Source organism: Hemitrygon akajei, chromosome 24 (assembly GCF_048418815.1).
Source record: "Hemitrygon akajei chromosome 24, sHemAka1.3, whole genome shotgun sequence".
NCBI classification, from domain to species: domain Eukaryota; kingdom Metazoa; phylum Chordata; class Chondrichthyes; order Myliobatiformes; family Dasyatidae; genus Hemitrygon; species Hemitrygon akajei.
Window position 1 is genome coordinate 16,339,072 of NC_133147.1, and position 15,249 is coordinate 16,354,320.

General features: G+C 49.1%; 1 protein-coding gene across 7 annotated transcripts in view; it reads left to right on the top strand.

Moving 5' to 3' along the window:
* The window catches only part of luzp1 (leucine zipper protein 1), a 178,625-nt gene that overhangs the window by 98,896 nt on the left and 64,480 nt on the right, over window positions 1–15,249 (top strand). Inside the window, exon 1 of one of the 7 annotated variants that reach the window (XM_073028396.1) lies at window positions 7,914–7,967. The exons of the other annotated variants lie outside the window; for them this stretch is intronic. The gene's annotated coding sequence lies outside the window, so the exon portion shown is untranslated. Of the gene's footprint in view, window positions 1–7,913; window positions 7,968–15,249 lie in introns of those variants that run through there. 7 annotated transcript variants of the gene reach the window in all.

Sequence of the window (15,249 nt, forward strand, 5' to 3'; positions counted from 1 at the left end):
TGCCAGTTCAGGAAGAGGCGGGGTTGGCGGTAGAGAAGGGGGTAAAAAGGAATTGCCTTGTAGCCACCAGCAGTGATTTATAATTCTACCAATTTCCTCGGGGGGTGGGGGGGGGTTCCATTTGGATTCACCCGACAAGCCGCTCCGGTAACCAGAGGCAGTCGGAGTGCACGCTCCACTTCGTTCACTCTGAAAATGGTAACAGGACCCGGAGCTGCTCTCACGAGTGGCTGATGAGTTGGCACAGGGGGACGATATTTCCTGCCTTTGGCTTCTGGCCTTCAGAAAGAAAATGTTGTTTGCGTCTGGGAATGGGATAGGAACTCACACCCCACTTTTGGGACAGTAATCTCCTTTCATTAACCTGTAATCTCTCCCTTTTCCCGGAACTAAGCAGGTCCTGACATAAGCCATACCCATGTTTTTTTTTCCTTTCTTAATCTCTCACTCTCTCTCTCTCTCACCCCCCCCACCACACTCTCAACTCTTCTCTCTCTCTCTCACATCTCTCTCTTGCACCACTCCCCCTCCCCCTCCCACACCACTCCCCCTCCCTCTTCCTCACCACTCTCCCTCCCTGTCTCGCACCACTCCCCCTCCCTGTCTCATACCACTCCCCCTCCCCCTCCCACACCACTCTCCCTCCCTGTCTCACATCACTCCCCCCCACACCACTCTCCCTCCCTCTGCCGCACCACTCTCCCGCCCTGTCTTGCACCACTCTCCCTCCCACTTCCTCACCACTCCCCCTCCCTCTCCCACACCACTCCCCCTCCCTCTCACACCACTCTCCCTCCCTGTCTCACATCATTCTCCCCCCGCACCACTCTCCCTCCCACTTCCTCACCACTCCCCCTCCCTCTCCCACACCACTCCCCCTCCCTCTCACACCACTCTCCCTCCCTGTCTCACATCATTCCCCCCCCGCACCACTCTCCCTCCCCCAGCATCACTCCCCCTCCCTCTCTCCTGCACCTCACCCTCTCTGCCTGTCTCCCTGGAAGAAGCCCACAGATGTGTGGAGATAAATGAATTCCTGCAGAGTAATCCCTCGCTTCTGGTTTTCCCATTGTGACTCCCTCCCCGACAATCCTGCCTGCACCACAATCTAATGCGTTACAGCAGTGAAGGTTTGCAAGCAGAGCTGCTCGTGAAGTCAGCAGCCCTTGGTGAAGGCCAAGGCTGACAGTGAAATGACTGCTGATACTTGCCCAGTGCTCCGTGCCCGTCGTCATCTTCTGTGTGTGTGGGGTGGGGGGGGGGGGGGAGCGGAAGTGAAAATTAACGAACCGAGTAGGAGGAAATAATTTGCGGATTACCCTGTGTCTAGAATGGAAGAGTGAGTGTGAGTGTGCGTGTGTGTGTGTGTGTGGCACAGTAGCATAGCAATAGCACAATACTTCACAGCACCAGCGTTTGTGATTGGGGTTCAGTTCCCGCTGCTGCCTGTAAGGAGTTTGTATGTTCTCCCTGTGACTGCATGGGTTCCCTGTGGGCGCTCCAGTTTCCTCCCACAGTCCAAAGATGTATGGGTTAGTGTTCTTGTCTTGTCCATACTGCGCCAACCGCCGTCACTGGGCTATAAACGTGCAGGAGCGGTGTGTGGTTAAGTGTCTTGCTCAAGGACACACAACACTGCCTCGGCGGAGGCTCGAACTAATGACCTTCAGGTCGCCAGCCCAAAGCCTTAACCACTTGGCCACGGGTTAGTAAGTTGCGGGCGATCACTGCTGGCGCCGGAAGCGTGGGGCTGCCCTCTGCACAACCCTCGGACTGCGTTGGTCGCTGGCACGATGACTCATTGCACGGTATGCTTTGGCGTTTCGATGTGCCTGTGGCAAATCAAGACCGTCTTCAATCTTTATCTCATGCGTGCGCGTAGAGAGGGGGCTTTGGCTTCAGCTCCCATCCCAGGCTTTTGACGGCCGGTCTGGCGTGAGACTCCGCAGCTGTCACTAGGTGAGACCTGAACCATGTCCCTGGCAGATCTCTCAAATGGAAGCAAATAATCCGATTATGTCACGTCGAAGGAGAAAAGGGAAATCTTTCCCAGGGTCCTGGTCAGGCAACAGAGCTGTGCTTGGAAGTAGGCTCTTACTGACTTACCCTTACGCCGCTGGCATTTAGGGCAGCAATGAAGGTCCTCCGTCTCTGGCAGTGTTCACGGCTTCCCTCATCGTGTCAGTAGCTTCCTCTCGGTTGTCACTACTGTTAATCAAGCAAGTCGCCTGTGGAGACTCAGGAATACCTTCACACTCAGATTTAGAAGGATTCTTCATTGCTGTTTCCGTAACAATTTTGTTTGACCAGTCAGGGTTGTTAGCCCTGAGCTGAGCCCCCGAACCTGGAGGACCGGTGGACCACTCTTAGTCTGGCCTCTACCCTTTGACCTCTTTGGCATGGGTGACCCTAGCAAGCATGAAGCCCTGACTCCAGCCAACGTAGCTCTCTGGGTCATTGAGGCACGCAAGCTTCCCAACCCAAGATTGTGGTCCTTGCAATGTATAAATTGGCACACCATTCCCAACGTTAGTCCACATGACGACAAAGTGTGAATGATGCGTAGGCTTTTCTTCCCATTTGTATTTATAGCGATTTGCGTTTCCTAATTCCTGTTTAGGTAAAGATGGCCAACAAAGGAAATTCCCCAACACCACCCTTCTCCTGGCGAGGTCCCGAACTGTATCAGGACGATTTGGCTCCCAGTAGGTTGACTCACCTTACGTCAGCCAGGGTGGTGATGACAGATGTGGTCCTTCTAATCTCTGTGCTGTTAGTGTTGGATCCTGGTGTTTTTGCAGGTTTGAAGGCCAGGAATGAAATGTTTAGAATTGGTGGTTACAGCTGTTCCAAGAAGAAAAAACTAAGAAATGCAGAATTTACCTCCCCCCCCTCGCCTCACCTTCACTCAGGGCCTTAAACGGTCCTTCCAAGTGAGGTCACACTTCACCTGTGAATCTGCTGGGGTCGTCTGCCATGGCTGGCACTCCCGAGGTGGCCTCCTCTACGGGTGACCCGTCGTAAATTGGAGGGAGCACTTCATCGAGCTCCTTTGCTTCATCCCCCAAAAGTGGATCTTCCCGGTGTGGCCAAACATTTTAATTCCCATTCCCATTCTCATTCTGACGTCTTGATCCATGATCCACGTCTTGTGCCAAGATGAGGCCACCCTCAGGGTGGAGGGACAACGCCTTATATTCCATCTGGGTAGCCTCCAACCTGATGTCACGATTATCAATTTCTCCTTCCGGTAAAAAAAAATCCGTCTCTCTCTTCCCCTCTATTTCCCACTCTGGCCTCTTACCTCTTCTCACCTGCCTATCACCTCCCCCGGGTCCCCTCCTCCTTCCTTTCTTCTATGGTCCAATCTCCTCTCCTATCAGATTCCCTCCTCTTCAGCCCTCGACCTTTCCCACCCACTTGGCTTCACTTATCACTTTCCTGCTGTCCTCCTTCCCTTCTCCCCACCTTTTAATTCTGGCATCGTCCCCCTTCCCCACCGGTCCTGAAGAAGGGTCTCAGCTTGAAACGTTGACTATTTATTCATTTCCATGGATGCTACCTGACCTGCTGAGTTCCTCCAGCGTTTTGTGTGTGTTACTTTAGAGCAAACAAATAGTCGACTTCGAGAAAAGCTCACCCTGACTAACATTCCAGTGCTAGCAACTAACCCATAAAATAGCCAGGTCCAAGAGGCCTTTCAACTGCTGCAGTAAAACAAAGGAACGTCTAGAAAAATTCAGAAGCAGCTGTACAATTCCTGGAAAAATCTCTCAGCAATTACACATATATAGGTGATTATATAAGACCAAAAAAAAAAGAAACTATTTCATGCCCTAATCCAACATTAGGAAGGGGTGTGGTGGGACTAAAGCACTTGGAAATGCAGTTAACAAGAACGTGTGTTCGCTGGGACAGGGGGCAAGACAGGCTTTGGGCACAGTGTCAGTGCCTAACTTTTGTCAGAGGCATTCCACATAGGGAGGGTATTGTGAGTTTGGGGTCTGATGTTCTTGTTGCAGTTTGGCACGATCTGTTGGTGCGAGGGAGTGGGGTCTGATGCTCTTGTCATTTGGTGAGGTCGTTTTTTTTGTGTGAGGGAGGGTGTTGGAGGTTTGGCGTTTGATGTGATTTGCCTTTTTATTTTGCGCGGATTGGGTGGTTGATGATTGTTTTGCCGTATGCGAGATTTGTCTCTTTTTGTGCTGATGTTTTTCTTTGAACAACTCCGTGGTTTTCTTTGTTTCTTGGCTATCTGGAGAAGACGAATCTTGGAGTTGTGTACTTCATACATACATTGATAATAAATGAGCCTTTGAACCTTTTGAGGCAATGGACGCTAAGGACTCCAGCAAAATCTCACCTCAGTGATTGGATATAGAGCAGGTTAATGAGATGAAGTTGCAAGATTTTGGTTGTTTTTTTTTTACTTAATTTTCCTGTGACATAGAAGGAAGCTATTTGGCCCATCGAGTCCATGCTGACTCACAGAACAATACTTTTCCTTTGCTATTTATCATCATTCCTCCCACACACTCATGAATTCCCCATCCTCTCAGATTCTGTCACTCACTGGACATGATGTCCAATTCAAGCCAGACAATTACACCGGACAACAAATTTTTTCGTAAACATTGCTTCCTCAGAATCTTTTCTGTGTTGTGATAGCTTGAAGCTGAACACAAATGTAATTTCAGACTACTTGTATCGTGTAGGAATTGGGAGAAACAAAAAATTAACTTTTATTGAACATAATGTGTTTAATTGTGTAACAGTGCTGACACTTTGCAATAGTTGAGCTAAGCTAAAAAAGTTTTGTTGATGATTTTCATTTGTACTCAGTGCCTGAGGCTTCTCACTTAAGTGTCCAACAATAATCAGCCAGCATTGATGGATTCCATTTGCCCTGATACCATTTCTCCATGGCCACAATGTCTTGATGAAACCTTTCACCACAGACAGCGCCAAGATTTGCAGGGAAGAAGTCTAAATGGGAATACAGAAAATGAATCTTTAGTGACATGTTGCACTTCACGGTTTTGTTTGCTTGAAGCATGTTGTCAACCAGCTGCACATAGTTTGGTGCTCTGTAGTTGCCAACATCCTTGAATACCTTCCATGCAATTTCCTCCGGTCCCACTAGAATCGCCTGTCGTTGACCTGTTTGATTTGTGGACCAACATAAATGCCTTCCTTAATCTTGGCACGGTTATTCTGACTTGAATTATGAATTGAAATAGCAAATGTGGATGTTTAAAAATAAATGGTGCATGATTGGTAAATTTCATGGTGATTCTCATGACCAGCAACCCCAAATCCATAAAATACACCCAAGAGTATTCAGGGAGCAAAATCTTTGTTGTTTAGTGTAATTTAGAGACGCAGTACAGTAACAGGCCTTTACAGCCCAATGAACCCACACCGCCCACTTACGTCCACCTGACCAATTAACGGTCTTTGGAATGTGGGAGGAAATTGGAGCACCACGCAGAGAAAATCCACGCAGCCACAGGGAGAAAGTGCAAATTCCAAATAGTTTGCACCCAATGTTAGGATTGAACTTGGGGATGCTGGAGGTCTGAGGCTGAACAAGCTGCACCAGCTTTGTCATTTATCTGAAATTCAGACCCCGGATTTACGTCAAGCTTGAAAGGGAGCTGGAAAACTCTGCACAATGTTAGTTGCCGAGGCTTGCCGGCTCTGGAGGACCTGAGTTATAAGGAAAGCTGGAAAAAGTTAGGACTTTATTCCTTGGAACGTAGAAGATTGAGGAAAGATTTGGCAGGGGTGTACAAAATTATGAGGGGTGTAGGTAGAGTAAATGCAAGCAGGCTTTTTCCACTGAGGTTGGATGGGACTACAACTAGAGGTCATGGGTTAAGGGTGAAAGGTGAAAAGTTTAAGGGGAACGTGAGGGGGATACTTCTTTGCTCAGGGTTGTGAGAGTGTGGAACATGCAACTCAATTTCAATGTTGAAGAGAAGTTTGGATAGATACGTGGATGGTCGGGGTATGGAGGGCGATGCTCCTGGTGCAAGTTGATGGGCATAGGCAGTGTAAATAGTTTGGCGTGGACTAGATGGGCTGAAGGGCTTTCTGTGCTGTACTTTTCTGTGACTTTTCTTTATCTTTTAAGTTATATAAACATCTTTTAATGCAACAGAACCACAAGGAGTGTTTCAATCAAGATATTGCCATCATTATGTGCTGTGTCATATGACATCATCATTATGTTCCATGTCCTATGACATCATCGTGTGCCATGTCATATGATGTAAGAGATCCTGGCCATGATTGTTCTTGGCAAAAACTTTCTACAGAAGTAGTTTGCCATTGCCACGTTCCTGGCAATGACTTTACCAGACGGGTGACCCCAGCCATTATCAATACTCTTCAGAGATTGTCAGTGGTTACATAACCAGGACTTGTGATATGCACCAGCTGCTCATACGGCCATCCACCACTTGCTCCCTTGACTTCACGTGACCCTGATCGGGTGGGGGGGGGGGGGTGGGTGCTAAGCAGGTGCTACACCTTGCCCAAGGGTGACCTACAGGCTAGCAGAGGGAAGCAGTGCCTGACACCTCCTTTGGTAGAGACGTATCTCCACCCTGCCACTCAAATGTTATAGACAGGTAACTGAAATCCAGGGCAAGAGAGGTTTCTAAAGAGCAAATGGAGGAGAGAGAGAGAGAGAGAGGTGAAGAGATTTAGGGAGGGCATTCCAGAGCCGAGAGCTTGGTAAGGGAACTCTTGAGTTATCAGAAACACAAGAGATTGTGCAGATGCTAGAATCTCGAGCATAGTGTGTGCGTGTTCTCTCTCTCCCTCTCCCCCACCCCCTCTCTCCCAAGACTGGGGACATTCTGCATTCTAAACCATTGATGTTGAATCTTAAAGGCCCTCTGCTACTGGTAGCAAACCTGGCTAGTGAGAATTGAGCATAGGACAAAAAGGTGCAAGATCATAGCGAGGTGGATTGTGAGGTTCTGTAGATTAGAGATCTTATTTTATTTACTGAGATACAGCTGGGAATAGGCCTTTCCGGCCCTTTAAGCCTCACTGCCCAACAACCCCCGATTTAACCCTAGCCCAATCACCGGACAATTTACAATGACCAATTAACCTACCAACCTACCTACGTCTTTGGATCGTGTGAGGAAACCGGAAGAACCACGTAACAAACTCCTTACAGGTAGCGTCAGGAACCGAACTGGGGTCGGCTGTACCGTAAAGCGTTGTGACAACCGCTTTGCTAATGTGCTGCTGGTAGCATTGTGACTTTAGTTACCGGGAGAGATTGTCCCTGCCGGGTTTGTTTTAAGACCGTACGACATGGTCGCAGAATTAGGCCATTTGGCCCATCAAGTCTGCTTCTGGATTCCATCAAGGCAGATTTATTATCTCTCTTGCCTTCTCCCACTAACCTATTGACACCTTGCTAATCAATAACCTCTGCTTTAAATATACCCAGTGACTTGGCCCCCACGGCCCTCCGTGGCAACGAATTCCACAGATTCACCGCCTTCTGGCGAAGCTGGTGAATCTGTGGAGGAATCAGAGATGAGTTTCTTTAGGCGCTGAGGAAATTCCTCCTCGTCTCATCAGCTCTCGTATTGATCTGAACCATTTGACGCTAAATACTGTTGAATTGTAAAGCTCCCGGAGCCGGTGATGGTGTTGTTGCCGTCATCCATCCGGCGCTGAAGCGGCGGTGCTTTTATTTTTGGGGGCGGGGGTAGAGTTGGGGGGGGGGGGGTCAGATGTTGATGAGGCGAGAGCCGCTAACCCAGCTGAGAGGGGGTTGTTGATGAGATTTCATTGAAGTGTGGGGGTTTTTTTTTTGCGGGCGGTCCATCGATCCTGTGTTAATGGGGGGTGGGGGGGGGTTTGTGTGTCAGAAGGGCGCGGGACGGCGGGGAGAGCTGGTCCGACCTGCGCCCGGCCACAATGGATCTCCACTCGGGGTAAGTGAGAACTGCCTACCCTCACGAAGCGGGACGCGCTTGGATTTGAAGCGGCGCTCTCGGTGTTAACGCTGCGGGGAGGGGGAGCTCTATGAGTGTGCGCTTCTTTTTATTTAAGTTGGGTCTCTGCACCAAATGACACGACGGCGCCCGCCGCGGACTGAGGAACGGAAAGGTGTGCGTTTGCCGGTCGGAAGTTTGAAACCGGTCTTCTTTCTTTCGCCCCGGAGGTCAAAGCCGCTGCGGCATTTTCCTGCCCGGCGAGGCGCAGGGAAACCGGGAGCCAGTGCGGTCTCCGCAGAACAGGGGTGACCTTGCGGGTTGCGGGAGGAAGAGGGCGATGCGGCCGAGGGACCGGACACATGGCAAGCGGCTGCAACCCCTCCGTAATTCAGCCACTGACGCGCCCGTGTACCTTAAAATTTAACCCATTGCGCGGAAAGGAACTCTTGCGGTTCTGGGGCACGTCTGCGTCCCGCTGCGGCGGCCGGACCCGAAGAGTCGGCAGTCCCTTCCCAACCGCACAGGCGCTGCTCCTGTTCCTCCAGCAGATTGCTTGTGGGGAAAGAGCAAGAATGTTGGCGGGGTTAGGAAAAATAGTTATACACGGAGTGGCGGGGGATGGAAATTAGGATGAATTGCCCTGTGGCACAGGAGGAGGGCATATTTTTTTGATTCAAACTCCTGGTTGGAAAAGGGGGGGACGACGACGACATTATTACAGATGCATGGTTGAATAAGATGGAAATGTTTTCAATACAGGGGGCAGGGTAGCATAGTGGTTAGAACAGCAGGCGAACCGGGTTCAGTTCCTGCGGCTGCCTGTAAGGAGTTTGTGCTCTCTTCCCGTGACCGTGTGGGTTTCCGCCCACAGTCCGAAGATCTACCGGTTGGCAACACACACAAAATGCTGGAGGATCTCAACGGGCCAGTCAGCATCTATGGAAAACAGTAAACAGTTGACGTTTAGGGCCAAAACCCTTCTGCGGGACTACCGGTTGGTAGGTTAATTGGTCATTGTAAATTGTCCCGTGATTAGACTAGGATTAAGTCTGGGGTTGCGGGGCTATTCCACTCTGTAACTCAATAAATTAAAAAAAAATTTAAAAAAGCTTGTGCTGGAAATCGAGAATAGATGCTGGAGGAACTCGGCAGCCAGGCAGCATCTATGGAGAGAAATAAACAGTCCATGTTTCAGCACGCAAACACGAGGAAATCTGCAGATGCTGGAAATTCAAGCAACACACGCAAAATGCCGGTGGAACACAGCAGGCCAGGCAGCATCTAGAGGGAGAAGCACTGTCGACGTTTCGGGCGGAGACCCTTCATCAGGACTAACTGAAAGAAAATTTAGTAAGAGGTTTGAAAGTAGGAGGGGGAAATGCGAAATGATAGGAGGGGGTGGGGTGAGGCTGAGAGCCGGAAAGGTGATTGGCAAAAGGGATACAGAGCTGGAGAAGGGAAGGGATCGTGGGACGGGAGGCCGCGGGAGAAAGAAAGGGGGAGGGGGGAGCACCAGAGGGAGATGGAGCGCAGACAAGGAGTGATGGTCAGAGAGAGGAAAAAAAGGGAGGGGGAATAAATAAATCAGGGATGGGGTAAGAAGGGGAGGAGGGGCATTAACGGAAGTTAGAGAAATCAATGTTCATGCCATCAGATTGGAGGCTGCCCAGGTGCCTTGCATTCCACCAGCATTTTGTGTGCGTCCATGTATCAGGCCGAGACCCTTGGGCTGGACCGGAGGGAAAAAAGGCTGAGGAGTAGGTTTATAAGGTGGGGGGAGGGAAGAGAGAAACACAAGCTGAGAGGTGAAACTGGGAGCGGGGAGGGGTGAAATAAGAGCTGGGAAGTTGATTGGTGAAAGAGTTACAGGGCTAGAGAAGGGGGAGTCCGATAGAAGCGGAAGAAAGGGGGAGGTGAGGAGCACCAGATGGAGGTGATGGGTTAGGCAAGGAGATGAGGTGAGAGAGGGAAAGGGGATGGGAAATGGTGGGGGGGGCATTACCGGAAGTTTGAGAAATCGATGTTCATGCCATCAGGTTGGAGGCTGGTTTGTCACATATACAGTGAAACATGCAGGTGAAACGTGTCATCCGCGTTAACGGCCAGCGCAGACCGATATACGCTGAGGGCAGCCTGCGAGTGATGCCACGCTTCTGGCACTGTTATAGCGTGCCCACGAACTTACTAACCCTAACCCTGCGGGAGGAAGTCTATACGCAGTCAGGGGGAGAGTGTACGCGCTCTTTACAGACAGCAGCAGGAATTGAACTCTGATCACCGGCGCTGTAAAGTCTTACGCTAACTGCTTTGCTACTGCACCGCCCGTAATTTGAATGAACAGAATTGGGTGGTAACGTTCAGTAGTCTGCCAACACGCACAGCAAATTCCTAATCCATGTGAATGTATCTGCCAAATATAGCTGATCCTTCCTCCACGAAGGGACGAATGTGTGATATGTAAATTCGTGAGCAGTCTTATCAACTGCAGAACGGTTTTAGCTGAAGGGTGGGAGCGGTTCTTGTTTGCTTATCTTCATATACTCAGCAAGTAAGAGATTACCACCAAGGGAAAATCCCAGCAACACACGCAAAATGCTGGAGGGACTCAGCAGGCCAGGCAGCATCCATGGTGGGGGTGGGGGAGAAAGTACAGTCGACATTTCGGGCCAAGAACTCTTCGGCAGGACTGGAGAAAAAAAAGACGAGAGGTCGATTTAAAAGGTGGGGGAGGGGAGAGGCTCCTGGGTAGCCTCCAACCTGATGGCATGACCATGGATTTCTCAAACTTCCGGAATGCCCCCCCTCACTTCTCCTTCGGCATTCCCCATCCCTTTTTCCCACGTTCACCTCATCTCCTTGCCTGCCCATCTGGTGCCTCTCCTCTCCTGTCTTCTACGGCTTTCTGTACTCACCTATCGGACTCCCCTTTCTGAAGCCCCATATCTCTTTCACCGATCAACTTCCCAGCTCTTTACTTCATCCCTCCCCCCCTCCCAGTTGCACCAATCACCTTCTGATTCTCTCTCCCCTCCCCGACCTTTTAAATCTACTCCTCAGCTTTTCTTTTCCCCAGTCCTGCCGAAGGGTCTCGGCCCGAAACGTCGACTGTTTATTCATTTCCGTAGACACTGCCTGACCTGCTGAGGTCCTCCAGCATTTTGTGCGTGTTGCAAGTAATGGCAAGGGGTACCAGGAATTTCATGGTACAGTAACAGGTTTTCTAGATGCTTCGACCTTCTCTTACCTGCCCCTTCCAACTCTGTCACCCTTTCCTGCTTTGTCTCGGTAAAGGCCTTCTGCTCGGCTTCCCCGTTGTGGAGTGCAGAAGCCCTGAGGTCGTCGGCTGCCTGCTGTGTCTCAGTGGGTCCCACTCTCAAATTTCAAAGTAAATTTATTATCCAAGTACACGCGTGTTACAGTTGAGATTCATTTCCTTGTAGGCACTTACAAGATGCAAAGAAACACAACAGAATTCTATGAAAACTGTACATAAAGGCTGACAAAGCAGCCTTTGTGCAAAAGAAGACAAACTGTGCAAATATAAGTGTTACTGAGAACGTGGGTTGTAAAGAGTTCTTGGAATTGAGTCTGTAGGTCGTAGAGTTTATTGAAGTTATCCATGCCAGGTCAGGAGTCTGGTTATAGGATAATAACAGTTTCTGGAGCTGGTGGTGGGGACTGAAGGCTTCTGTACCTCCTGCCTGGTGACAGTAGAAAGGAGAGAGCGTGGCCTGGCTGGTGGGGTGTCTTTGATGATGGATGTGCTTTCTCGAGACAGCACTCCATGTACACGCACTCAGTGGTGGGGAGGGTGTTTGCCAGTGATGGACTGGGCCACTTTCTGTGGACATTTTAGTTTCTCAACATCTATAGATGTGTAGTGGAGAGTGTATTGACTGGCTGCCTCACAGCCTGGAAGGCAAACATGAATGGCCTTGAATGGATAATCCTGCAAAAGGTAGTGGATTTGGCCCAGTGCGTCATGGGTAAAGTCCTCCCAACCACTGAGAACATCTTCATGAAACGCTGTCATTGGAAAGGTGCTTCCATCATCAGAGATCCTCACCACCCAGGCCGTGCTCTTTCCTCTCTGCTGCCGTCAGGTCGAAGAACCTCAGGACTCGCACCACCAGGTTCAAGAACAGTTGCTACCCCTCAACCACCAGGATCTTGAAGAAAAGGGGTTAACTACACTCACTTGTCCCATCCATTGAAATGTTCCCTCAACCAATGATCTCACTTTAAGGACACTTTATCCTGTTACCTCATGTTCTTGTTATTTATTGATATTTACTTATATTTGCATTTGCACAGTTTGTTGTCTTCTGCACTCTGGTTAATCTTTCCTTGGTCCTGTTATAGTTACTATTTTATAGATTTACTGGGTATGCCGACAAGAAAATGAATCTCAGGCTTCATATATATGGTGACATATATGTACTTTGATAATAAAATTTACTCTGAACTTTGGGATTGGGTCCTCCTGCCCACCCAGCTCAGATCTCTCTGCAGATTTGATCATATGCATCCTCGACGCTGGATCAGGTTTTGGTATTTTACCAACCCCCACCACACAAATCAACATTCTGATCTGATGCAGGGCCTCGATAAGAAATGTCCACTTTACAGCTTTTGCCTCTGCAGGTTCTGATTGACCTGCTGAGGTCATCTGGCATTCTCTCTTCATTCTGAGCCTCAGCCAAGTCCAGCCTGTTTTCATTAATACGGCGGACACGAGGCTGGGTCTGAAGCGCACCTCACACGAGTGCGGCAGTGCCTCGATAACTTAAACCGCTTTTCGCTCTTCTCGGTTGTGCTGTTCGGAATTACCATGCATCTCCACATGCTGGCTACCTCAGTAATATTGTGTTATCCAAATCCCAGTCAGAATCAGGTTGAAAATCACCGGCATATGCCCTGAAATTTGATGTTTTGAGGCAGCAGTACATTGCAATACATAATGATAGAAAGAATCTATAATTTACAATAAGAGACGTATGTGAAAATTAAATTAAGTTGGAAAAAATAGAGATAAAAAAGTAGTGAGGTAGCGTTCATGGGTTCATTGTCCATTCAGAAATCAGCTGGCAGAGGAGAAGAAGCTGTTCCTGAATTGCTGAGTGTGTGTCTTCAGGCTTCTGTACCTCCTTCCTGATGGTAGCAGTGAGAAGAGGGCATGTCCTGGGTGATGAGTGTCCTTAATGGTGGATGCTGCCTTTTTGAGGCATCGCCTTCTGAAGGTGTTCTTGATGCTGTGGAGGCCAGTGCCCAGGATGGAGCTGGCTAAACTCGCAACTTCCTGCAGCGTTAACGATCTTGCGCAGCGGCCCAGGATGATAGGACCCTGTCATCCCCTCGTGTTATACACAGCAGTACCTGGTGCGAGCCTTCCCTCCGATATCTAGGTAGCGTGGAGCGATAGTGTAGTGGGCACCTTGGTAACATAGCAGTTAACGCAACAGTTTAGAGTGCCAGCAATCAGCAACCAGCGTTCAATTCCCACCGCTGTCCGTAAGAAGCTTGTAAGTTCTCCCCGTGACTACGTAGGTTTCCTCCGGGTGCTCTGGTTTCCTCCCACATTACAAAAACATACGGGTCAGTCAGTTGTGGGCATGAGGCGTTGGCACCATCAGCCTGGTGATGCGCCCAGCACATTATGAGATCGAGTTGGTCATTAGCACAAATCAAAGCATTTCGCTGTTTGTTTCGCGGTACGTGTGACAAATAAACTAATCTTTCAATGATAGGTAATTTAACGATGCTGGGATGCGCTCTCGGGTGCACTGGGACATTTCATCAGTGATGTACCTTGGGCTTATCGGGTATTTTGGGTCTTTCCACGTCAGACATCCTTCTCCAGGTGACCCAGCCAGGGTTGATCAGGGCCCGGCTTGTCTCCCAGCAGCTTCAGTCCACAGGTCACACCTCTTGATCCATGGCCATCGGGAAGCTCACTCAGCAGCCTCTGTGACGGTCCTGATGGCTCTTTGCAGTCCCCTAATGCCAAGGAGAGAGTAGCAAGCCTCTACAGGCTCGCATCGTACCCTCCACCCCTGTCTTTGGAACTGCTCTACCAGCTCCTGGTATTTGGCTTTCTTAACATTCAATCTCCTCAATCCGGTCTTCCCAAGGAACTGTCAGTTCTAGCATGATCACCTGCTGCGAGGTCTCTGACAGACTGACCACGTCAGGCCTCAGGAAGGATGATGTGGTGCAGTCGGGGAACTTTAATTCTTGCCAAGATTGACTTTCAGTTGCCAGTCAGAGAGTCAGTCTCATCCCCGCTCCCGATACATCAGGAGGTGGTCAAACTCTCAAAAAAGAGTTCCTCGTTCAAAAAAATCTTCACAGGTAGGGGCGCAGCATTTCCAAAGGAGCACTGTTCTCTCACAGTTGTTAACGACACTTTCCTGCCGTGTTTATATGTAGCCCACGAGATCTATCAATTACCCAGGCAATGATCGTAGTCCCATGTGGATGTGTGATAATTTTTTTCTACAGCCTCTATTTTAAAATCTCCTCAGTCACACTTTTTCCAGGAGTGTTGAAGGAGCTTCACGGTGTTAATTGCTTGTGTTCTAAATGCTGAACAGCTTTGAAGTTTTCTCAGGTGAATGTTTGAGGCCGGTATGCAGCCTCTCCATTTTGTTTCCTATTTTGAGCACGGCGTGCTGTTGAGGCTTGTTGGTGCATCGAATTCTGGTAAAGTCTGTGTGTGCATGTGTACGCACGCACGCACACGCACACACTCAATAATCAGCCCGCCTTTCATTTGATTTGTGTTAGTGTGATGAGCTTTCTGTAGTTTTCATGTTGTAGAATATACACATATATGGCATAGTGCTTAGCACAACGGTTTACAGTACAGGCGACCGGGGTTCAATTCCTGTCGCTGCCCATGAGGAGTTTGTACGTTCTCCCCGTGACCGCGTGGGTTTCCTCCAGGTGCTGTGGTCTCCTCCCACAGTCCAAAGACGTACCAGTTGATACGTTAATTAGTCATTGTATATTGTCTGGTAATTAGGCTAGGGTTAAATCGGGGGTTGCTGGGCAGCATGGCTCGAAGGGCCAAAAAATAAAAAAATAAAATAAAAATAACAATATGTAATTATAATTATATATTATCAGAATATAGGTCAGGTTTAATATCACTGGGATATGATATTAGAATTTATTTAAATCTTACATCCATCCTACAATGTGAGGGAGTAATCTTTGCATTATGACTCTGTTGCAATGTACAGACATGTGAATTTATAAGTCTAACAGCTTGTACGGA